The sequence below is a fragment of the Pinus tabuliformis genome, chromosome 2_2 (assembly GCF_031772625.1).
Source record: "Pinus tabuliformis cultivar Carrire ecotype Pingquan chromosome 2_2, CPIR1, whole genome shotgun sequence".
NCBI classification, from domain to species: Eukaryota; Viridiplantae; Streptophyta; class Pinopsida; order Pinales; family Pinaceae; genus Pinus; species Pinus tabuliformis.
Window position 1 is genome coordinate 77,850,513 of NC_142300.1, and position 24,204 is coordinate 77,874,716.

General features: G+C 40.6%; 1 pseudogene; it reads left to right on the top strand.

The window, feature by feature from the left end:
- The first annotated feature begins 22,846 nt into the window (after nucleotides 1-22,846).
- On the top strand, nucleotides 22,847-23,754 carry LOC149191529 (protein IN CHLOROPLAST ATPASE BIOGENESIS, chloroplastic pseudogene; annotated as a pseudogene).
- The last annotated feature ends 450 nt before the right edge of the window (nucleotides 23,755-24,204 follow it).

The following is a 24,204-nucleotide window of genomic DNA, read 5'->3' on the forward strand; positions in this document are numbered from 1 at the left end:
TTGGTAGTCTTGAGGTAGAGCTGCAGCATTAGCAGGCAACTGCAGGGGTGCATATCTATTAGCCATATTTGCAGGATTTATAGGGTTGACAGGGATAACTGGGATAACATGAACGACTGGTACAACAGGGGTAGTGGGAACGGTAGAAACTAGAGTGTTGGTCAAGGGAATATGTGCAGTGGATGGAGGTGTGAAAGGAGGGCTTTGAGATGTGGATGGTGAACTGGGGGTATCAAGGGTAGACCGAAATAGAACCTTGATTGGAGTTGGAACAGGGTTTGGATAAGTTGTCTCAGGACTTAAATCAGCAAGAGTTTCCTGTCCTTGCTGCTTCCTAATGATTTTAGGGATTGTATTAGGATTTTCAAAGTGGATTGGGGTCAGGATTTGACCTTGTATATCGCAAATTCTTCTTGGGAGCCAACTTCTGAACTTGTTTTTAAGTATGTTTTTGGAATATTTTTGTGTCTACAAGGGCCAGACAAGATTTTGGAATGACTGTGTATATCTTAAAGCTAGCATGAAGATTTACTGAAGCAGCTTTAAGAAATATACAGAAATTAGAAAATCCTGAGGAGCTCCCCAGCGGGGTCGCCAATTATGTTAGCACCCAGGTTGTTCCCTTTGACTCCCAAGGGAATACGGCCGGGGTAACCACTAACCAAACTTTGGATTACAGATCCTAGCCAAACTGTAATCAGAGAGGGCTCTCTCTTTAAGATTTATCTCTGTTTTGTGAAGATTTTAGGCTAGTTATGAGTTGAGTTTTTGGTTTTATTTTTTGGTTGAGAGATGTCTCTCTGTACCTAAGGTGGAAGTCTTCAGGCAGTATTAGTTCATTGGGCAATGGAGTCTGTGGCTACAGGTTGTCTGAAATATTGAGTTGAGTTGCTGAAACTGCAGGGCCATTTAAATACATCATGAAACAAAATTGAAATTGTGAATATGAAGTGTGTTTAACCCGTGAAAAGCAATTAAGAATTTTCCACTAAGCTGGGGTGTAAGAAAGAGATATATTGCATAGGAGCAAACATGAATTCCTGAAACAACAATCACTGTGAAAGATATAGTTTGGAGGTGCAGCAGTTAAGAATTACACCTTATGACTATAACTGAAGAAAAACGTTTATAACAGCATAGATTGAGTTCAGGGTATTCTGTGAATAAATCCTGGAACTATTCTTTTTCTTTGCCATTAACTATGAAACACAGAAACATGAATGAGCTATGAAAAGATAACAAAAACACATTACGAAGAGTTTTTAAGGAGAACTTATTGTGCCATGAAGTACGCAGGAATCCTGTAATATTCAGCAAAACACTACAATGCCTCAGATAACTCAGAGCTTTGGAAATTCCATCAGCTTTTGTATTAATACTCTGGAAATTTACAGCATAAGAAACTCTAGAAGAGAAATCAACAACCCCTGCAAGCTTATAAGAGGGGGAATATATACAATTGGTCATACAAAATATCTGAACCGTTGAGTCATCTCAGAAATAAATACGTTCACCAACTATTACAGAACAGCAGATAAGAAAGTTATTACAGCTTTGAATACAAAATAAATACTCTTTAATTCTGTCAGAAGACTTTTTTGACCTTTTGAGGCCACTGAGTCAGTTTAGCGTTCTGAATAAATGCTGAATGATGTGTCTTTATGCTCTGTCATCCTGTAGCTTTCTCGGCCCTGTCATTTGCAGCTATCAGTATTGCTTTGGTGGCCGAATCTCTCTGCTGAGTTGGCTCAGTCTACTATTCTATAATCATACTGTGTGCATCACTTTTTCTGAAGGTGATGACTTATGTTTTTTGATGAAAAAACTTGATGAAAGGCTTATGATTACAGCATCATCTGTATCATTTTGGTCCACCATTCCTGTGTGGGCAGTTGATGTCTCAAAATTGCATCCAGGGTCTCATCTGCCTCTGTATATTTGTAGAAGTTTGGAGGCACTTCAAACAAATGCTTGATCTCATTCATAATAAAAAATAAATTCTCTACTCTATCATAGAGATTTTGCCTAGATGCTGGCCCTGTTTCTTCTGAAGTACTTGGTGTTACAGTGATCTGATTTGAAGCAAATGTGTTGACCCTCTTTGCATAATTCTCATGCGAAAGTAGCCTACCTGCGCTGTTCAGTAAGCCAGGAAGACCTCTGCCTTGTAGTACTGCAAATTTGTCCATGAACCTGTTTACTTTTGTCTGCATGTCCTAGCTTCTTCTTTCCAGTGTTTGTACCAGGCTTCTTAATGTAAGGACCCTCTTTATCAGCAAAATGGTTTCAGTTCTGTTGGGAATTCCCATTGCTGCCAGCTGAGGACCTGTACGGTTGTTGAGCACATTAATCATTCTATTGGCTACGTCAGGCATGTTGCCTAGAGATGCCCTTGATCTCTGGACTTCTCTGTGTGCTTTTCCTATGAGCTCTATTTGCTCATGAATAGTCTCAATATATTGCCACTGATCTGTGATTGATTGGCCAATGTTGGCCCATAAAACTGTCTTAAGCTCAGCCACCACTTTGTCAAGGGTGAGCTCCTTCTCCAGCTCCTTTATCTTCTCCTTAAGGGCTTTTATTTCCCTTCCTTTTTCTGCTACATTCTGCTTGGATTTGTCATATCTTTCATTGAGCTTAGCTAGACTCTCCCTGGCCTCATTTAGTTCTGCCATTTGGGCTTCTAAGGCCTGAATTTCATTCTTGAGCTTCTGCATATCCAGGCTTGGAGCCTGCTCTGTTGTTGGTGCAGTTGCTGATGTAGATGGTGCTGTCTGTTCAGTAGGAGGAGCAGTAGTCTGAGGAGGTTCCTCCAAATTGATTATTTCTGGAGGGGGCTGAGAAGTTTGGCCTCCTTCCTTCTGTTGTAGTGCTGCCTGCAGTGCAGCCTCTGATTCTCCCAATTTTTCTTGTGTCTGGATCAGCTGTTTATATAATGATACCAGCATAGTTGCTGCATCTTGATCATGCCTCAGTTAGGCAACTTCTTCAGTTTGTGGGTGAATGGTTGCTGGGATCTTAATCATTTTCTTCAATGCTTCCATATCTGCATCCCTCAATTTCAACAGTGCTTGTACGGACTTGATGTCCTTGGGATCATGCCCAAGTTCTATGATGATATCCTCCAATGCTTTGATTCGGTTGTCTTTTGCCTGGGAGGATGCTCTCTCCAACTCAAGTTGGGCAGTTGTGTTGTTTAGGCTATTTTCCAGCCTGTAGTTCACTAATGTTTTGTCTGCCAAGGAGGCATACACCATCTCACCCGTTTGCTTGTGCAATTCAATCTGATCCATCGGGTGGATGTCCTTGGCAAGGACCTCAAGATTGGTCCTTAAGTAGTCTGCAGGTGACTGTGGCTGCAACGCGGTTGGCATAAAGTGGCTCATGATCATTTTGCCCTCCTGGACATCATATGCAGACATTAATCTCTGCTGGTTAGTGGGAGCCATCTTTAACAAATGATTGTACAGCTGTATTCTTATTGGCTCATTCCTCTTCTTTATATCAATAAATTGTTGTTTGATGCCTAGTTCACCTCCCCTTTGCTGGCTTGAGGAGCTGACTTCTCCTCCCACTGTACTTTCTTGTTCCTGCTGGAAGGAACTTGCCGAGGCTTCCATGCTTGGTGGGCCCATGCCCAAAGATTTCCCTATAGGCATTTCTTCTTCTGAGAGGGGATTTAACCTTTGTCTTTTCTCCCCTTGAGTTGTGGAGGTAGTGAGGGGAGTCTCCAGCTCTCTGTCCCTCTTCCTATTTATGTCTTCTTTTTGTGGGGTTTGGAGGATTGAGGCCTCCACTGTTGTCTCCTGCCTAGGAGGCATAGTGTCCTGAGCCTACTGGCCGCTGGACATTGGGGCCTCTGATGTATGCTCTTGTTGCACTGGCTGCTCTTTTCCTTGTTGCCCCCCTTGTTGCTGTTGTACCTGTTGCTGTTGCTGCACTTCCTGCTGCTGTACCTGTTGCTGTTGCTGCACTTCCTGTTGTTGTACCTCCTCATGAGGTGGTTGCTCTGGCTCCATCTCTTTCTCTTTGCCTTTGCTGGAAGTTTGATCAGTAGCTTTGGCTGCTTGCTGATGTGCTGTAGAGGATGAGGCAACTGCTCCCACTTGAGTGCCTGGAAGAGCAAATACCTGTGAACAAAGCTCTAAGTCAGCCAACTTTTGGAGATTTTTTACTGCTCTTTGACTTAGTTCTTCTTGTGTGGCAGCCTCCTCTAAGGTGCCTTTCCTCCACTTTATTTGATTTGCATATTTTTCTATGTGAGGCAAACTTAAGTGGTCATAACTGGCCAGCCTATATCTGATCCTTCTTAAACTTATGAAATGATTGGGGTCGTATGGTTTCCAAAGGAAGCTGGTCTGTAAGCCAAGGGCTTCTAGCATGCTATCTGCCTCTTGCCAGCCTTCCTCCCTTTTATTGTAAATGAAGTGGCCTAATTGGTTTCTGACTTTGAGCTGTGCTTTCTTGCCTTTGCCTGAAAAATGGAGTACATCAGCATTCCCAAATTGCCTGAAGTATTCAAGGGCAAACAATCTCATAGGCACATATTTGGGTAATTTGTATGGGGGCAACTCACACCCATATATTCTGATAACTGTGTGGTTTTGGTAATAGTACCAATCCCCAATGCTGTATACCTTAGACAACTGAAGAATCCTCTGCATCTCATCAGTTAGTCTAGGAGGAGGTGAGCTCAGAAGCAGAGACATGGCTGGGTGGATGAAAAGGTCTATAAACTCACAATAAGTGTATGGAGAACAAGATCTGCAGTGGAAAACAGAGGACCAATAGACTACTGACCTTGGATTGCCTTGTGCATCCACTCTTTTCACAACAAAAGGAAATTTCTCATGTTGATAATATAAGATTAAGTGGTAGATATAGGAGGTGTATCTGAACACCCTTTCTCTTGACAAGTTCATCAATTGCTCATGTATTTTATCGGATATGTAAGTGGCATAGTCATAACAGATTAGGGACTTGCCAGGGGAAAACATGAGCATCATCACCAGCACAGTTTCATCAACAAACTCAATTGAATTATAGCCCAATATGGGACTAATCATGTCTACAAGGTCTCTGCCCAATTGGTTGAGGTATACATGAGAAATGGGAGGATACTTCACGGTGTCAGAGTCAATGTACAATTGATTCAACTTGGTGACCTGAGCATCTGTCAGTTTAGCTCCTTGCTTTATCAGATCTATCAATGATAAAGGAACTAATTTCTTATCAGTATTGAAGTGTAGCATCTCTCTGATGGCTTCAGGGGTGACATAAAAAACAACTGAGCCTGAAGGGTCAAGCACAGCCCTCTGAGTGGGGTCATAGCAGTCAGCACATCGGTGGATTAGGTCAGGAAACTGGTTGACCTGAGGGAGCTTGAAGATTGGGAGGAAAGAGTCCCAAATGCCCAATACATTCGTTCCACTCTCATGCTTAATCTTCAATTCATTTAGCAAGTGGATGTGGTACTTGCTATGCATTAGCATTTCCTCTGATATTTGATAATCTAGGTCTGCTAATGGTTTCCACTCCAATTCTCTTTGAGGGGCATTTAATGGAGCAATATTCAAGGCCATAGGTGCTACCGGTGCATCCATGGTTACTTTAGGACTCTGTTTGTATGTGAACTGGTGTTACTGAACAGAGCGACACAGAGGAGTATTTTTTGGACCAGAGAAGTGACTTACTGAGGAACAGAGGGTAGAATGGCAGTGGCAGCAATTGAAACAGTGCACAAAGCACTGCTAGAGTAAATGCTTGGCCTTAAAAACTCTCTTCACGGTGAATTATAGCAGCTTGGGTTTTAAGTCCCCGAATGCGCGGACAGATTGCAGGTTTGGTGAAAACTTGGATAAACAAGGCTCTGCAGGTGAATTTCGATTCAACAGTTGAAAATGGAGGCTAAACACCGGGATTTGCTGGTAAATGTTGTGTTTTTTCACTCTTTTAAACTATCTTTGGAGATTTATGGACAAAACCAGGCGCAGGAGGAATAATTCGGATAAATACCTCGTGAATTGCCGGCAATGGTGACAAATGCAGGTGGATTTGGCGCGCCAACGGTCTTCAGGTCGATTCTTGCAGGTTGGCAACAGATTGGTCGTAAAATACATGCAGAGGTGAGCAATAGTCGTTTTTTGCAAAAGTGACAAAAACGACAATTTTAGGCAAAAATATGGACTTTTGGGTTATTTGGCGCTTTTTTTGGATGACGTCAGCATGACGTCATCAGGTGGGGTCAAGGTCGGATGACGTCAGCATGACGTCATTGGCTGGCGTGGCGGCCTGTGAGTGGTCCACGGGGGTGGTGAGGTGGCGGGCAGGTTGGAGCAGTGGCGGACGGGGGTGCTGCCGCGGAGGTGATGTAGCAATGACGTGGGCCTGACGTGGTAGTGACGGTGGCATGGCGGGTTCACACAAAACCAGAAACGGTAAGCGGTATGATATCGCACCGCCCTTTATACGAAAGTGGGATTATCAGAGGGCGGCCCGATATAATTTGGGGGTGACGCGTGGCAGAGGCCTGACGTCACCCTCTAACAAATTTCGGAAGCTAACTTACGGACGTCGGGCTCGACCCGATATGCATGTGGGCCGTTCGATGAAAAGAGCCAGATCTGACGGTCGACGGATCGCCAAGGTGCCAGGACAATACGGAAGGGGGCAGGGAATAAAATAATATTTTCTTTGGAATACGCGCCCGGCGGGGACCTTTGGAGTTTGGCGAATTTATATGGTTTCTCACTGTATTTTATGAAAATATGTATTTCACCCATACTTTGGGTAAGACGGAAAAGTGGGTTTTTTATGTATTTTTGCGAATAAAGCGGGTTAGGGGTGAAAATGGGTTTTTTTACAAGGTTCTTTTGCAAATGAAAGGTTAAATGGTTTAAATGACTTCTGAAGAGGGAAGAGGGGTAGGGTTTGGGTTCTTAAACTGACCAGATGTCACTTTAATCCCTGACTGTGAACATATGGCTATAATGCCAAAGGGGAAGGGATATTTATAGAATGCTTGGGGTTTATACACCATAGTGTTTATAATAGTGAGGGAAAAGGGTAACACAGGGGATTTAGATAATAAGAAGTTAGGGGTTAATATGAATGGGAGAAGTGAATGAGAAGGGATAACACTGAGTTTTGTATGGAATTAACTTAGTTTAGGAAGTAGATCAAAATGAAAAGATTTTTAGACAAGAAATGTGGCTCTTAAAGAACCAAGAACCAACACAAGACCTTGACTTCTTTCATGAACACAACTGGTGTAGGGGTGTTAGCAATGAATGTGGGGGGGGGGGGGAAATGGGAAGTTAGACATGCTCCATTGTGTTGCTGCAAAATGATAGAGAAGAGGAGCTTTTCTATCCATTGATGCTTCCTTTATGTTAGACCAGCAAGATTCAGTTGAAATGAATGACATTTCTGCAACCCCATCTACCTACCCATCTACTTGTCTAGCATTTTTTGTTTCTTCATGGAGGGTGCACTTAGACTTGCAGACCCTTATGTGCCTTTTCTTTTCTTTTGGCTTTTTCTTTTGATTTTCTATCTAAGGCTACCCTTATTGCTTCCAAGGTCCCAGATTAAGCAGTTGGGAACCTTAATTCTCTACCTAACTACTGGTCTGCCAAGATTAAACAGTTTGGACAGACTTCTTTCTCTATTCTACAACAGAAAATTGAAACATGACATGATCCAGATTAGGCTGTTGGTCAAGCTGTATACACATGTTGTCTTTCCTAGAAAATATGGGATCTTTGCATCACCAAAGCAGAGCATATTTGGAACTTTCTTTGCCAATCATGAAATATGAAACCTATTGGTATTGGTAGCTAACACTTGGTTAATGGGGCATCTTCAGTCAAGAAAATCTCAAGAGTTTTGGATCTTCTAGCAAAGTACAGTTTCTGATATAATTCAATAAGTGCTTCATGAGAAAAAGGAGTCGCATTCTCTATTGTAGGAGCTTGCATCATTTGGTCTATAGCTTGGGGAGTGATAGTGAATAGAATTTCTAAAGTAGGGGAAATAATAACTCTTTGGCTAGGTAGATAGCAAGCATGACACTTCCTGATGAATTCAAGGGTGTTGTGGGTATGAGGAAAGATATAGTGGGGCAAATTTGATTCCCACAATTGAATATCATCAAATTTATCTATAAAATTGTCCTTGGGCCAGTAGTCCATCTCAAACATATCAAATTCACAGAGGATTTCATGAATTTTATAATCTTTGTCTTCCAAAGGAATATGGTGAAAGTCGATGGGAGGGTGGATCAAAGGACTCACGGTTTCTTCTAGTCCCTTGTCTTTAGGAGGAATGATTGGCTAAATTGAGAACATTGGTGAAATCTAGATGGTACAAGCTTATAGTGTGCAGAGAGGACTTGGGATTTACAAACAGGAAAATAAAGGTACTGGCCTGAAATTTAGTTAGATGGAAATATCCCCGACCTGGTGAAAATGTTGCAGTTTGGATTGGCACACCTGTAATAGAACAATGACAATGGTAGTGCATAAAATCAGTAACAGCGAATGGGTGAAAGGAGGGTTTTTATAATATTCTAGTTTTCTCGTTGATGGTGGTGTGGGTCTGTTGAATTCACGGTTAAGAAATTTAATTTCTTAACAAACTGATTTTGGAGGGAGTGGATGTGATTAGCGGAGCAATGGATGGATGGCACAACGACGGGTGACTGGCGAAAGCGTAACGGATATGGTAGTGATATCACATGACGAAGAAACCATTTTTCGGGGGGGGGGAGGGGGCAGTGGTTAATGGTCTCGACCAAGGGGGGTGTGAAATCCTAAGGTGGTGACACGTCGGTAGGTGTGGGTTTGAATACCACCCATTTCGAACACCCCCCCCCGGTAAAGTTCATATGGTGAGTGTGGGCTAAAACATAAGATGGGTTGTTGGATCCAACAAGGTGGGTGCAGATGATGGGAAAGGTGGCAGGATATTAACATGATGTGATGGGGAGTATTGTGGGGTAGGAAAATATTTTTAATGGGGTATGATTGGAGTGTAGTGAGATAGGTGGATGAATGAAAATATGAGTGGAGGGGTGATTTTGGGGTATTGAAACTTTAGGGATAGGGGATAATATACCAAACATTATTTGATATATCCGACTTTAGAGTAAAACATTAATGCCTTTGCCTTTACTTTGTGCATGAAAATATATTTGAAATTCAACTTAAGATAAAAATTTCATGCTTGTCCTGAAATTATCATTGTGCTTCTACCTACCATTTCCCATTTTAATTATTTTTAGACCCAAATCATTTTTCCTTTATGAAAATCTACCTTATCCTATCACTTATTTTGTCATAGATTCAGATTAAACTATTGAATCAATTTTATTTCTACCTAGCTACTGATTTACCAAGCTTAAATTGTTTGGTAAACCTTTATTCACTATCCTATTCAACATAAATTTAAATGTGTTCAGTCATGATTAAACTGTATGACTTGAACAGAACTTTAGTAATTGTGGCATTCAAGAACAATTTTCACACAACCTTTGTTTTATAATGAAATAAAAGAACTAACTTATCAGTAGTGGCATTTAGACTTGCAGCACTTTCAGTATTATTTTCTATTTTTTCTTTTGTGGGGTTCTTATTTCCTTTTTTATTTTTTCTTTTTTTAATATACCCTATTTTCATTTTCTTTTTTCATCTTTTTTGGAAATCATTTGAATATTTAAATTTATGTACAATATGAAATTACAAATACAAAATACTCAATCACCTTGAGATCCTATAATTTATAGGACCCTAACACCCCTCACTAGGACCAATGGCACTACTATGGTGAAAGGTTTATCAGTAGAAATTACCCTTGAGGTTATAATCAGAATCACTGCACTCCATTTAGGGTTACCATGGAGGAAAGAATACAAGGGTAACGACACCCTTGCAAAGAAAAGATTCTTTTTGGAAGGAGAATAGCCAATGGAGGACAAAAATGGGGTTAGAAGGGAGAGCATTCCATACCCTTGGAATGAATTTAGTTACCACCTCATTAAATACATTTCATGTGAAGGGAGATACAATGTAGTGTATGGATACCACTTCAGACTCCTCCAAGAACTGAGATTTAGAGAGAACATACCTCCTCAAAATAGATTGAGTGTACCCTATTTTCTTCAACAATCCATGATAGACATGAGCATCAAAGTGAAAGAGGGAAAAAATCAACAACTAGCCCATCATCGGTTGATCAAACTCATCCTTGAAGATGCTCTACAAAACTTAAGATTCCCTATTGCATGGACAACATTTACAGACATGTAGGTAGAAGGAGCAATTCAAGTTGTTGAATATGAAAATAGCCCCACTGCTAGTGAGAGAGGAGAAGAAACAGAGGAGGAAAAAGAAGAAGAAGCAGAAGAGGAAAATGAAGAAGAAATAGAGGAGGAGAATAAAGGAGAGACAGAGGAGGAAACAAAAGAAGAAGTAGATGAGCAGAGTGAAGAAATAGAGGAGGAAGGGTGAGACAAAGAAGAGGATGAGAAGGAAAATGGAAAAGAGGAAAAAGGACATAAGGATGAACAAAAGTATGCAAATCAAGGCAAAGAAGGAGAAGAATCACCAAGGGTATCCCCAAAGCCCACAGAGAAAGAGGTAGCAGCTAGTCTTACTTACCTAAGTACACCTTTCAAATCAAAGGGAAAGAGGCAAAGACAAACCCCACTATACTTCAGGACAAGAAAGAGCACTAGGATTAGACAAGGGAGACCTCAAACACCCACCAAAACTCCAATTGTCATTGAGGATTCACCAAAGCAACAAGAGAAGGAAGCCCCTCTAAATAAAAATGAAGGAGAAGGATCATCATAACAAGCTTCTCCCAAGTCTCCAATCACCTATGTTAGGAGGCATGTCACAAGGTCAGCCTCATCAAAGGGAAAAGGCCTCCTATAGGAGACACAAACATACCTAAAGGAAGCAGAGGCCATCCTATAGGAAACTCTGTCAAACTTACAGGAAACACAGAAAAGAGACCAAGAAGGAATGACTGAACATGAAACAAAGGAAGAAGTCCAAGAACTGGAAGAAACTAGCCCACAGCCAAACCTCAACTCCTACTACAGGTTCATTGAAGGAGGAAGGGTGATACCATAGAAGTTTGCCATTCCCCTATTCTTTGAACTTGAAAAAGAAAGGTCAAGGACACACAAGTGGATGCAAATTGCTAAATCAAAAGGAGTAGAGGATGTAGGCCACATGGAGGAGAAATTCTAGGAGATGGGCAAAGAACTGAGCAGCATAAGGGACAAAGAAGCAACGATGAAATTTCAATTAGAGGTTGAGAACACATGGCTAAGGAGACAACTATATGGAAGGGAAAGCCAATTGGAAACTATGGCCAGTTTTTCCATGGAGCCAATTCACTGCAGAATGCCAGCAAATTCTTATGCCTTGTACGTCAAGGAACAATGGCTACAATTCCAAATAAAGTCCCTAGCAGAAAGAGGAACTATGCCCTTCCAAGACTATAGACAATTCATTGATCTCTTTGATCAAAGAACCTTGGAAGATAGAGCAAAAATATCTGAGTTTTACCTACACAATTTGGCCTTGACATATTTAAATGTGTGGGACCCAAATCCCAAGCTAGGGGACTTGCAATTGATGGCCTTAGCATCATGGATGAATCATGAGGAGGCAAGAGCTACATAAATGAAAAAGGTAATGGAAAAGAAGAGACATAACCCCTTATGATCAAAGCAGAACAATTTAATCTAATGGCTATCATCAACACCCACAACCTCATTGCAAATGATCCCAAGCTTGCACCAAGGTACCTTGATGTCCAAGAACAGGCAGTCACACACTCTGAAGACATGTTCAGATTGCTAGGAGATGATAGCTAGTAAGCTTTCCAAAGGATATGGAACACCTTGCCTTACAGCCTAAAAATCAGAGAATATCATTCTCCTGACAGAATGAGAGAGGCACTAAATAGAACCCCAATGTATAAGCAGGCACTACAAAGACTCAAAGTCAATTGAATTGGCTTGAGTCTCAGTCCACCATTACTTTTGGAATGCTAGAAGGAAGAAAATAAGAAGAAGAAAGAAATCAGTGGGAAGAGATAGAGAAGAAGGCAGGATTTTATTCATAGGAGGAAGAGGCTACAATAGAAGCATGGGATGTCAGGGAAGCCACCAGAGCAATGAAGGACATGGACATAGATTGAGTTTCTCAGAGGATGAGAAACACTTTCAGTAGGGGGTGATGATGAGGCTTATCATTGGGTAAAATATATGCACCTTAATACACCTCCAAACTTACTAAAATCAACTCTTCTCACAATTCCTTACATGTATTAATTATATTTTGCTTAATGAGATGAGTAAAAGTAAGATGTTATGTCTAGTGGTCTAATGTGCATTAATTGCGGTTTTTTGGAAGCAAATTATGGCTAATTAAGATGCAGGAACTCGAATGAGACAAGAAGGAGAGATTATAGGAGATGGACCTTCCTCATTAAATCCTCACTCATTCAAAGATCCCTCAATCAAATCACACCAACTCAGAGTTGCAGGTAGTCAAGTCATGAGGATCATTAGCAGCCATGTCAGTGATAGTTAAGAACTAGTTTATCTTGAGATTGGGAGCCAAGCCTCCCTATATTTAAGGAAGTTCTTGGGAATTTAAGTTGCATAAAAAAGGAGGCCTAGAGCCTCATTAGGATTCAAATTTTTGATGCAAGATAACTAAGCACTTTCAAGATGAAGGATTGTGACAAAACATTGTTACGTATTTTTTTGATATGTTAATGAAAATGAGCATTCCCTTAATCCAACACTGAGTTGAATCAGAGGGTCGAATCTCTTGGATTAGGGCCCAACCCTAGCAGCAAATGTTCCTCTTATTGTATTGGTATGCTTAGGCTAATTCATTGATTCCTCTTAAATTGATTTTGGCATTGTTACATTGCAAGTATTGTTGAATTTGATTAGTTTGCTTCCATTTGTGCATAGCTTTAATAGTAGCTTTAGAGAGATAAAGAAATATCAAAAGGCTGACAACAGGTGGATCTTGCCTCATTCCTCCCTTCAGGGACCATGGTTTGAGGAAAAACCCTCATTCAGCCCAAAAAGGCAGAATTTTGAATTCTTATGAAACTTAGGGTTTTTTTTTTGCTAATTAGGTCAGCATCTTTCAGTTTTCAAAGATAGGTTGCAGTTGTCATTTCTGATATCTTAAGCTTTGTATTAGATTTCATGGTGTTCTCATAATAGGCTTCAAGCATTTCCATGCATGATCTAGGTGAATAAATGATGGAATTATGTTTTCCTATGTTGATGTAAACCTTTCTTGTTTTAACATGATTTATGGGTAAATGCCAACAATGATGTGTATATTGAAGGAGTTTCAATAGTGCAAGAAGACCTCATATCAATAGCCTGAGTCTAACCTTACCCATCCATGATCGCAAAAATCCACTAAGACCATAATCTGAGTTATTATTTCACAAGGACAACTTTTCATGCTTGTTGAGAAAATCCAACCATCATACAACTTTGGTTTGAGTTCTGAGGGAGTCCTAACCACTTCCTTACCTTATTCCTTCCATCACTCACCTTCCTTAAGCCCCATACCACTGTCCAACTCACTCCTTATGCTTTCGTCCTGTTCTTGAAGGAAAACTAGGGATCCTGTAGGTGAATTAGGACATCCTGTAGGATGACCTGTAGGAGAAGACCCCTGCTTGCCTCCCAAGCTATCTGACCCATCACAATCATCCCTATCCACACCTAACCCACCTGCCTTACAATCAATAAGGATTAGCATTCATGTTTTCACAAAAAAGAACAAAAAGAAGAAGGTTGTTATGCTTATTCATGTGCACAGCAGTTAAGTGTTTGAATAGATTAGATTGCATGATTAGGTTAGTTAGGATTTCACATGTGTTAGCTTAGAATTCTTCTGAAGCAAGGTATCTTAACAAATAGCTAAATGAGTTGTTTATTTTAAGCGTCTATTTCAGTCTTCCTTTACTGCAGCAGGTAGCATTTCAATTCTCTTAATTAGGGTAAAATTCTCCTTTCTTAATTGGTAATAAAACTTCTTCTAAATCAATAGGAGGTTGGTTTGAGAAACCCTAGTGGTCTATCGCCCAAATCAACAGTGACAAAAGAGTGGACCCGTTGCATCTATTTGTGTATACAACGTTGTCACCTCCGAGTTTGTACGAACCCCGGGTTGATGAAGTAAAGTTGGTAGCCCCAGGAGTTGCAGCATTCTTGTTGCAATACTGGTGCTCATCACTAGCTACAGGTCTGAAACATTACAATATGGTCAAGACTTTAAGTTAAAAGTCTACAAGAAAGGGAGCAAGCTAAAGTGAAGGAAGGAGACCTATATTTTGTCTTTTCTACCCACATGTGTGGTAGGGTTTCTACAATGGTTGTAGGTCCAAGTTGCATATTTGAAGCTGGGGCCAAAGTTGAATCTAGAAGTTGGCTGAAGAAGAATTGACCTTTGTTGACTTGGGTGCTCTTTGACCAAATTGGAAGGTATTCTTGGAAGGTTGACTTGGTGATTGGAGGAGGACTTGGTCTAGGGTTTTGGGTCTTGGTTTTCTCATTTGAAGAAAATTCTATAAGAAGAGAAGATATTTTTTCTTGGTTTTCCCCTTGCAGGGGTTTTTCCCTGGATTGGAGCCTAATTCTTGTGTCCATTGTCTTTATTGTTTTTACTCTTGATCATTATTATGAAAATATCTAATAAATAAACATAAGAAGATAAATAAATTTCACAAGCAACTATTAAGGTTAAGGAGAATAGAATTAATAGTTTCCCTATTCCATTCTCCAACATGGTTTCAAATCTAAGGTGAATAAAGAGAAGGCATCTAGAAGATCATCTTGTTGACATAAGAAGGGATTGCTTTTCAAGAAGAATCATTTTCAAAAGGACACAATGAAGGAAGAAAAACACTTATTGATCTAGAAGGTATTTTATTACATCAAAGATTTCATCATCTCAAGAAATGATCAAGCTCCCATTGAAGGAAGGAAGAATAAGCTCTTATTGAAGGCTCTCTAGTTCATCATCTTCAAGGGAAGGAAGCATCAAGGAATCTTGGGATCATCATCATCTCTTTGAAGTTGTTTGAAGACACTATTGTTGAAGGGGTCCTAGAAGTCATCATTCTAGGGTATCTTTGAAGTCTCTTTGAAGGTCTTGAAACATCAAGATAGTTGGACACAACATTTATAAGGAGGACTCTTGGTTAAAAAGTAAGTGTAATATTGTCATCTATGTTTCAATATACAGATCACATGGCTACATTTTGCAAGGAAAACAACAAGCTCATTGGATCAACAAACTTCCTAGAATGGAAGAAGAGGATTGACTTGGCACTCACAGAAAATAAAGTCATGGAATATGTCCTTGGTGAAGTGGTTCTACGAGACAAAGAGAAGACTCAAGAGTTAGAAAAAACAAGAAGGTAGAAGTAAGAGCACAAAATATCATTGTTGAATCCATTAAGGATCAGCTTGTTCCCTTTGTTGTTGATTTAAAGACATCCAAGGATATATATGATAATTTAGTAAATTTGTACTTTATATGTACATCAGGTCAAAACATTTACTTGAGGAATCAACTATATACAATAAGGAAGCCAAAGGACGAAGACATGGCCACTTATCTTATGAAGATCTTATCTTATCCAAATTGAAAGGAAGTGAAATAAATTCCCTCTATGCTTGAGAGGGAGTAAAGCAGTCTCCTTAAATAATTGAAAATGAGCAACGATCAATTCCCCAATCAAGAGGGAATGAGGATATCCTCTCTAGTTTAGAGAGAGTGAAGATGGACATCACATTTGTATTATCCTTTTTGTGTGTCATGCAATAGGCCAGGACTAATAGTCGTATGTCTAAGTGAAGGCCATGGAGAGAGAATGGTAAATAGAGTATTGGATAAGCATCTAATATTTCCTTGAGGATAGAAAATCCAAGATAGTAAATGAACCGACACCCTTTTAGGATTGGACAGGTATGAAAAACAAGAGTGGTCAAAGAGGATCAATATTCTTTGACGATTGGTAATTGAAGACAAGAATAGTCCTAAAAGGACATACCTAGTGAACATCCAGTTGGGGTATGTACCTTAATAGGTAATGTGGTGTCTCACGTAGAGCCTCACAACATTATGCTATCATGTAAATAGATATTTTCAGTTAAAGGCCTTACTATGTTGAGAATGTTGATTATGATGTTGATGCTTAAATATGGCTTATCAATTCAACTCTTTTTATGAGAATATTTCGGTTTGAGAATATCCTTGGAATGGGTGTACAATTATGAATACCTCCCTAATTAAGAGGGAGTGTTGGATAATGTAACTAGTTTCGGTATTCATAATTTGTACCATTGTGTATTTTATGTAAAAATAAAAAGATTATTATTATTATTATTTCTAGAAAAGCATGTTCTTCATGCTTCTAGGTTTTGAGTCAAAGAGTCAAAGTCCTATTTTGGACCTATTGTAAAAGTAAATGAAAAAGAAATGTTTAAATGTAATTTTGGGACAGAAACACCTCTAGATGTCAAGTCAGTCTTGCCCCAATAAACATTTATATTCGCCCCCCTTTATGAACTATATAAATAGAGGGAATATGGAGTTCATTTGGACACACACAGTGGATGATTAGTGGTATGAAATATGGTCGAAAGGACAGAAAGAAGTGGAGGGTCGAAATCTGAAACAAGTACTTCTTAACTATGGTTTGTAGAATATTTGCCTTGGTACCTCTCTTGTTGTTGGTCTCTTACTAATGGATCTGTTGGAAAGAAGGAAGGTCTGACTTGGAATATAGAGGTGGAATTTTTTTTCTGGTTGATGAGCCCCAAAAATGTACAATTATTTGGGCTCATTCAACCTCCTAATTTGACTTAATCCACCATTCTCATTAGTTTATTGCATGTTTTTGATTATATTTATGTTAATAGAGTGAATTTGGTTAGTCATTATGCCAACAAGTCTAATGGGTGCTTTGTGTAGCCTTTTTGGTCAACTTGGAGACAAAATTGAAGGTCTTAATGAGCACTTGGCAGCCAAATTCGTGGGAGAACAAGCTAGAGGATTTGTAGGAAGGTGTCCCCCTCATTTATGGGCCCTTACCTCAAATTCTCCACCATCAGCTCGGAGTTCAAAGGCCACCAAATCAATGAGCACAAGGGCAGCCAAGCAAGTCAAGTAGGACTGCTGTTAACTACAAGTCTTGGGCAGCCAAGTCCCTAAATTTTAGGAGGACTGTTGGGTCCTCAAATTGTATAAATAAGAAGGCTTAGGGCCTCATTTTGGTTAGCTAGTGGTTAGTAATTTTTGTAGCCAATAGTTAGTCATTTCATAGTCTTGTTGTAGCCATTTTGTAGTTCGATTTTTAGGCCATAGATTAGTTTTGCTGTCAGCTCATTTTCAAGTTCTCCTTGTGGACAGTTTTGATGTAACTCTTCATTCTTGATTAATAAAGATGAATCCAGCTTTGCACCAGCTCTAAATCTCTCTTGGGAGGCTGTAGCTCTTGGGGTTGGGCCCATCTCAAGCGCTCAGTACCTCCCTTGGTTATCTTTATGTGTTTGCTGCGTTCTTAAAATGAAATCTTCTCTTAGATCTTGCTTTGTTATTTTGGTTGTTTGTGATGGTTAAAGTAGCTTTTTATGGTTAGAATCGATTGGTAGGAGTTTGTCATGCATTTAGATCTTTTTGAATGTTCTTACTCACGTGATGTACATGGTTCTCTTTCCAAACAAAGCTGTTGTTTATTCATTTCATTGACAGTTGGATTAAGTTAGCTAGGACTTGGTTTGTTTGCAAGGATTCATTGATTCGTTTGAATGAGCATTGTGCAGGGCATCTCTATAACCTTCATCACCTCCTCGTTCATCTGAGCCTCGTCCAGATCAGCTCCTCCATCACCAAGTCTGTTTCCTCATCTCCCATCTGCTCTTTTGCCACGAAACCCTACCTTCTTGCTTTTCCATTGCCTACACCTTCATTGATGCAAGTCAGCCTTCCACATCATCTCACCACTCCATCCATCAGTTCCTGGGTCACTTCAGACCCCCATCCTACCTCCATAACCATCCATGCATCTTCCATCAACCATCCATCCTCAAACATCCCATTTTGAAACATCCTGTAGAAGAATTGCAGAACATCCTGTAGAAACCCCTGCAGACTTCCTGTAGAAGTTCATAAACACGGTTGCATGTCATCCAGACTTTGTGAAACTCTCAGAAAGAATGTTAGGGATCCCTTAGACCCTCTCTGTACCATCCCAACCTTTCCCAAAGCATTTCATCCCTTGATCCATCCCTGCACAGTGGAGAACTAGTTAGAAGCACATGCATGATAATTTCAACAACTTAAGCAAAAATACAAAAATATGTTTTCTTCAGATAGTAATAACTTAGACACATGCATTTTACCTTCCTAGAAGTAAGGCATCTCTTCTCGTAGTTTGCATTCTCCTTTTTGCATCAGTAGGACTAGTTAGTAGAATTAGGGTTTGCTAGGGTTTGCTAGGGTTTGTATTTCTTTTTGGCTTTCAGTTTCTTTCCGCAAGTAGATTAGCTTCCTTTGAGTTAGCTTGCGTCCATCAATTAAAAAACTTCTTCTAAGAGCTCATAGAAGTTGGCTTGACCCCTAGCGGACTTGTGCCAGCTGACCAAGTGACAGCTGCGGCAAGAGCTAGTACTTGTGCATACAGCACCGACGCTTCCAAGTTTGTTACGAACTACCGGGTTGATAAAATTAAAGAAGGGAGTTCCAGGAGTTGTAGCATTATTGCTACAATACTGGGGCCCACCATCTTTTTGGCGCCGTTGCCGGGGAAGCGTCAGAGTATTGGTGATTGTCGCTTTTCTTCTATTTTCCACTACAAACTTCTTCTAAGTAGTTTATTTCCTTTCCATTATGCAATTTCGTTTATGCAAAAGTAGATTAGCATTTCCCGCTTTCATAGATTAGCATTTCTCGCTTTCATAGATTAGCATTTCAATTCTGCAATTTCATTTCTGCAAGCGTAGATTAGCATTTCAATTCCGCAAGCATAGCCTAGCATTTCATTCCTGCAATTTCATTTGAGCAAAATAGATTAGTCCTTTCCTGCTTTCATTTCAATTCCGCATTTTCATTTTAGCAAGATAGTTAGTTGCAGTTCAATCTATTTCAGTTTTGCATGTAGAAGTAGAAAAAAGAAAAAAATCAACCAAAAAGATTTCATTTCATGTCTTGTAGGAGTAGAGATAAGTTAGAAAAATGATTGCACAACACCCCCACTGCTTCACACAGCCAACGTTCTCTCTTCTTCGATGGCTGTGATTAAAGAACCCCTGGGTGGACATCAAGGCATATTTAAAGAACCTCTAGGGGAGAAGAAGAAGAAAACATTCCTCTGGAGCAAATGGCTACAAGTAGAGATGTTGGGAGAAACATCTTGTCCAAAGATGAATTTGAAAATCAGATCAAAGATTTCAAGAGTGATATGAGGCAGTTTCTTGCCATGCAACTGGATACCTTGCAGATCCAACAGAAGCAAGAGGAAGCCAAGAGGGCTTTGGTCATTTTTTGTCCTAGGTGCACTAGAAAGCATCCTAGGAACGAATGTCCATTGTACTCCATAGAAGTGTGTTTTGTCTGTGAAGAATACCATCCTACAGATCAGTGCCCTTCCTTACCCAGATTCAAAGCCGCATATCAGAGAGCCAAAGGAGCCACTGAATCACTCCGTTATATGAACCAAAGGAAGCCACATGAACCTAGATCTTATCAGCAAGAAGTGCAAGGGACATCCGAGACCTATTATGACCCCTATCAAGCCACTTTCATGCCTTCTTGGGGTCCCCCTGCTCATCCTTCCTGGTCTACACCTCCTCCTTGGTCATATTCTCCTTGTTCCTTCACAGATCCATATTATGCCCAACCAGTTGCTCATTCATTTCACTCTTATGCTCAGCCACAGCCTCAGTGGAATGCACCTTATCAGGAGTGGAGGCCCCAGTACAACTCTCATCCCGCTCATTTTCCTCCACCACCTGCTCATCCACAACCATCGCCTCCTCCTCCACCAAGGCAACCCCAAATGCCTACCCAACCACAATGCCATCCATCTCCATCTCAATTTCACACCTCCACTCAGCTACCCATACCACCATCTCCAAATCTACACATTGGAGTAGCTCAACCCCATTGCAAATCTGAGGCACAGCATATGCAAACAACTCCTCTTGAGCTCAATGATCTTCACCATAGATCAGGAAGCGTGTTGCAACAAAGAGACTCTATTGACAACATTGAAGGACCAAAGGAAAAAGAAGACTCCAAAGAGGAGATCAAAGAACCATGGGCTTTACTTGATGAAGAGAAGACATCAGAATCAGAGATAAAGAAAGATCCCTCATGGTTACCATCAAATCTTCCATGTATTCAAGAGAAAGATCAGCAAAAAGAGGAAGATGAGAAAGTCATGTTAGAAGGTGACATGAAACATGATCCAGATCAGCAAAAGAACCAAGGATATCAAAGCTATATTGAGATATGGTTTCAGAAGGTCACTAAGTTGCAGCGGTACTTTCTTCCTCAGTTTTGTTTGATCCCTCCAAAGCCAAATCATTTGGTCTCTGAGATCTGGATACCTGTCAAAGCATGCATTTTGAGCCTTCACATCATTTTTTCTCTAATCTCGATGTGCACATGGCTCCATTGGAAGTATTCTTATACTTGAAAGGAATTTTGTTTTTCAAGTAGGGTAGGGTAGGAAAAAAAAGAAGAAAAAAAAAAAAAAAAAAAAAAAAAAAAAAAATGAAAAAAGGAAAATAGAAATCTAAGGTGAAAACCTCCTCGGAGGCGCCTTAGATTGGCTCATTGATTGAAAACCTCCATGAGGCGGTCAATGGGTTGAAAAAAAAAAAAGAGAAAAGAGAATAAGATCTCTGGGTGAAAACCTCCCTTGGAGGCGCTCAGGGCAGGCAATTAGGGTGAAAACCTCCATGAGGCGCCCTAGTTGTTTTTCAAAAAAAAAAGAGAGAGAAAAAGAAAAAGAAAAATAAAGCTAATCTCCATTGAATAATTTCATGTTGCAGCAATGACATTGCAGGTTGCAAGAAGGACGTTTCATGACAGGAGAAGCACTCAAATCAAGGCTAAAGGAATTTTTCTTGTGCCTTCTACAGGAAGCTCTGTATTTCTACAGGAAACATCCTATAGAACCTTTGGATGAGCCAAATCCAATTTAAAAAATGAATCTGATGGTGGGAATCTGTTGATTAGGCCTAAAAGCACTTGTGTGTCCATCCCTTGCTTTTCTCCATCATTTTTTCCACCTCCTTGTGCTTCTCATTGTGCTTCTACAGGAACTTCCTGTAGAAATTGTGGGAAACTAGGCATGCATTTCAAAAAGTGGTTTGGCGAACATGGTAGCTTCCTCAAGGGTTCAGAAGTCCTCATGCAATCTTCCAACTCCTCCTCCATCATCTCCATACCTGCATCACAGCCCAAGCTCAGTTTTCCCTTCCATGCAAGCACATGCAAAAAGCCTTGAGGCAAAAATCCATAGAACAAAATTTGTTTTTGCCATAACTTGAAAACCATGCATCCATTTGACAAACCGTTTTATGGGGAATTGTACAAGGGTGATGACAACATGCCTGAGCAGTTTCATGCCGTTCCAGTGCACGGTTTCCAAGAAATCAGCCTCCATCACCATCAGCCATTTTTGCATTTTCTCCATATCCGTGCTTCCGTTTTAAAACCTGTTTCATGGGGAGATGCACATGGGTGATAGTAACCTACCCAAGCAGTTTCAGCCGATTCCGATGCACGGTTTCCGAGAAATCGATCTCTGAAATATTCAGCCATTTTCCATTTTTCTCGAAATCCGTGCATCCATTGATCACGATTTTGCTATGGGAGATGCATCATGATGATAGAAACATGCTCAGCAAGTTTCAGATCGATCCGCTTTGCCGTTTGGGAGAAATGGCGAAAACAAGTTCTGGTTTTGTGACCATGCAGCAGCAGCAGCTTGAAGGTGCAGATCTGAACGTGGAAATAATTGCATGCAGCTCAGATCCGGCCAGAGGACACCTGCACACAAAAAATAAAAACAATCAAAGATTAGCAGCCAAGTCACATGCAATCAGAAAAACCAATGCATGCAGCAATGACAGGCCACAGCAGCTCACGGCAACCATTCAACTTCGAGGTATGTGACTGATCTCATTCTTCTATTGCATAAGTTTAATTTGAAAACTGCATGAATTGATGGAATGGTGGAATTAAGCCACGGACTAGCGAGGCTCAACCGATTGTCTTCTCTAGCACTCAGCTGGAAGTCACACAGTACACGTGGATAGCTGACTTACGTGAAAATTAAAGCAACAAGGAGTGTTGGTTGTTTAAACTTCAGTTCAATTCACGTCAGTGATTACAGGGGGAAAACACAGAGTTCAGGAACAAAACTTCTAGTTGCATGTGGCCACGTACACTTGGCCACTTCACTCCCTCACCACAAATCATGCCGTAATTAAAAAAATTGCTCGGCTGACTCTCACCATCCGCTGATTAATTTGCATTTGTGACATTCTTAGCTGAAGTATGCATCCTCTGCTCCCACAATCGGTTAACCCATCAACCTCCATGGAGCTTTGCGGCCTGTTCTCGAATTTCACTCGTGCATCGGGCTCACTCAAAGGCAGAATCACACTCTACAGGAAACGGGTGGGGTCTTCTACAGGAAAGTGCAGCAGAGACTTCCAGAGCAGAGAAGCCTAAGGTTCTTCATCAAGTTTGGAGCTTGAAGAAAGATGGACAATTATCATATGGCCAAGGGTGAAAAACTTGTCCCTCCTTATGCTAGACGGGGTATAATTCCTCTTGCAATACCACTGTCAGAAGACCAATCAGGTGCTTTCACAGCTCTTCTAAGATGGCCAACCAGTCCAGAAGGCATGGAGATGCCCGTTGTACGAGTTCAGAAGTATGGTGTGTCACATTTAGCTAAGACTGTAAGCCACTGATTTCAAATTGAAAATGAAGCTCTTGAAGTCTTGCATGTGGATCAATATATTCCTAGGATTCTGGTAGAAGAAGATTGGAATGGCTATGAGGACGCAGCAAATAGCCTCTATGCTGCTTCAGGAGATGCTGGCAAGAAATTGTATAAACAAGGGGATGTAGCTGAATCTAAAATTGGAGATCTTGATGTTTATTTGACAAAGAAGGTTGCATTGTTTCCAGATGTATTTGAGCGTATTGCATTGGGTCATTTGGAAAGAGGCGACCAGGGTTCTGCATTGGTGACAGGAGAGCTACGTGAATAGGAAGCACTTTCCTGGATTTGGTCGGCCATTTGTGTTTAATGCAGAGCTTTTTCCTGAACATTGGTCGTAAGCTTGAAGCTAAGGATGCTGCCAAAGTAGCATTAAAATTACCGTGGTGGACAATAGGCTGCAGATATGAGGAAGTTGCTAAAATTGCAGGTTGGGGAGACGAACAAATTGAATACATGAGAGAAAGAGTTACAGATGAGGGAAGGCGTGAGGATATTCAAAAGGGGAAGGCACCTGCTCAGGTGGCTCTTGACCAGGCTGCATTTTTGATGGATTTAGCTTTTCTTGATGGATCCTGGCATGACATCCAGGATCAACTTGCAACTTACTACAAGGAAGCTGGGTTAGATACAATAGCTCGCTTTATACTTTATGATTACTAAAATTAAGTGCAAATCCACACACGTTGTTCTCAAGGAAACAGAAAGGTCCTGATTTGGGATCAATCTTTGTATCATAAAATTAGAGCGCACATCTGAATCAGTGTTCTGCCAATTGAAATTGAAGTGTAGTAGCTAGAGCCAAGTAAGGATACAGAAAACTGGTTAGAAAAAAACAAGTAGGGACACACCCAAGACAGCCACAACACAGTTCAAGGAGAAGGCACCCCCAGCCAAGCAAGAAAAATCAGAGAAAATTGGTTCTACAGGAAGTTAGCAGACTGTTTCTACAGGAAGACAGAGGACTGTTTCTACAGGAAGCCAGCGAACTATTTCTACAGGAAGTTTGAAAAGAGGGAAGCCAAAGGAGAAATCGGCCGAGATGTTAGCCAAAGAAGCCACCAGGGCCATCAAAGACGAGGAGAGAGATTGGTTGCTCAGAGGATGAGCAAC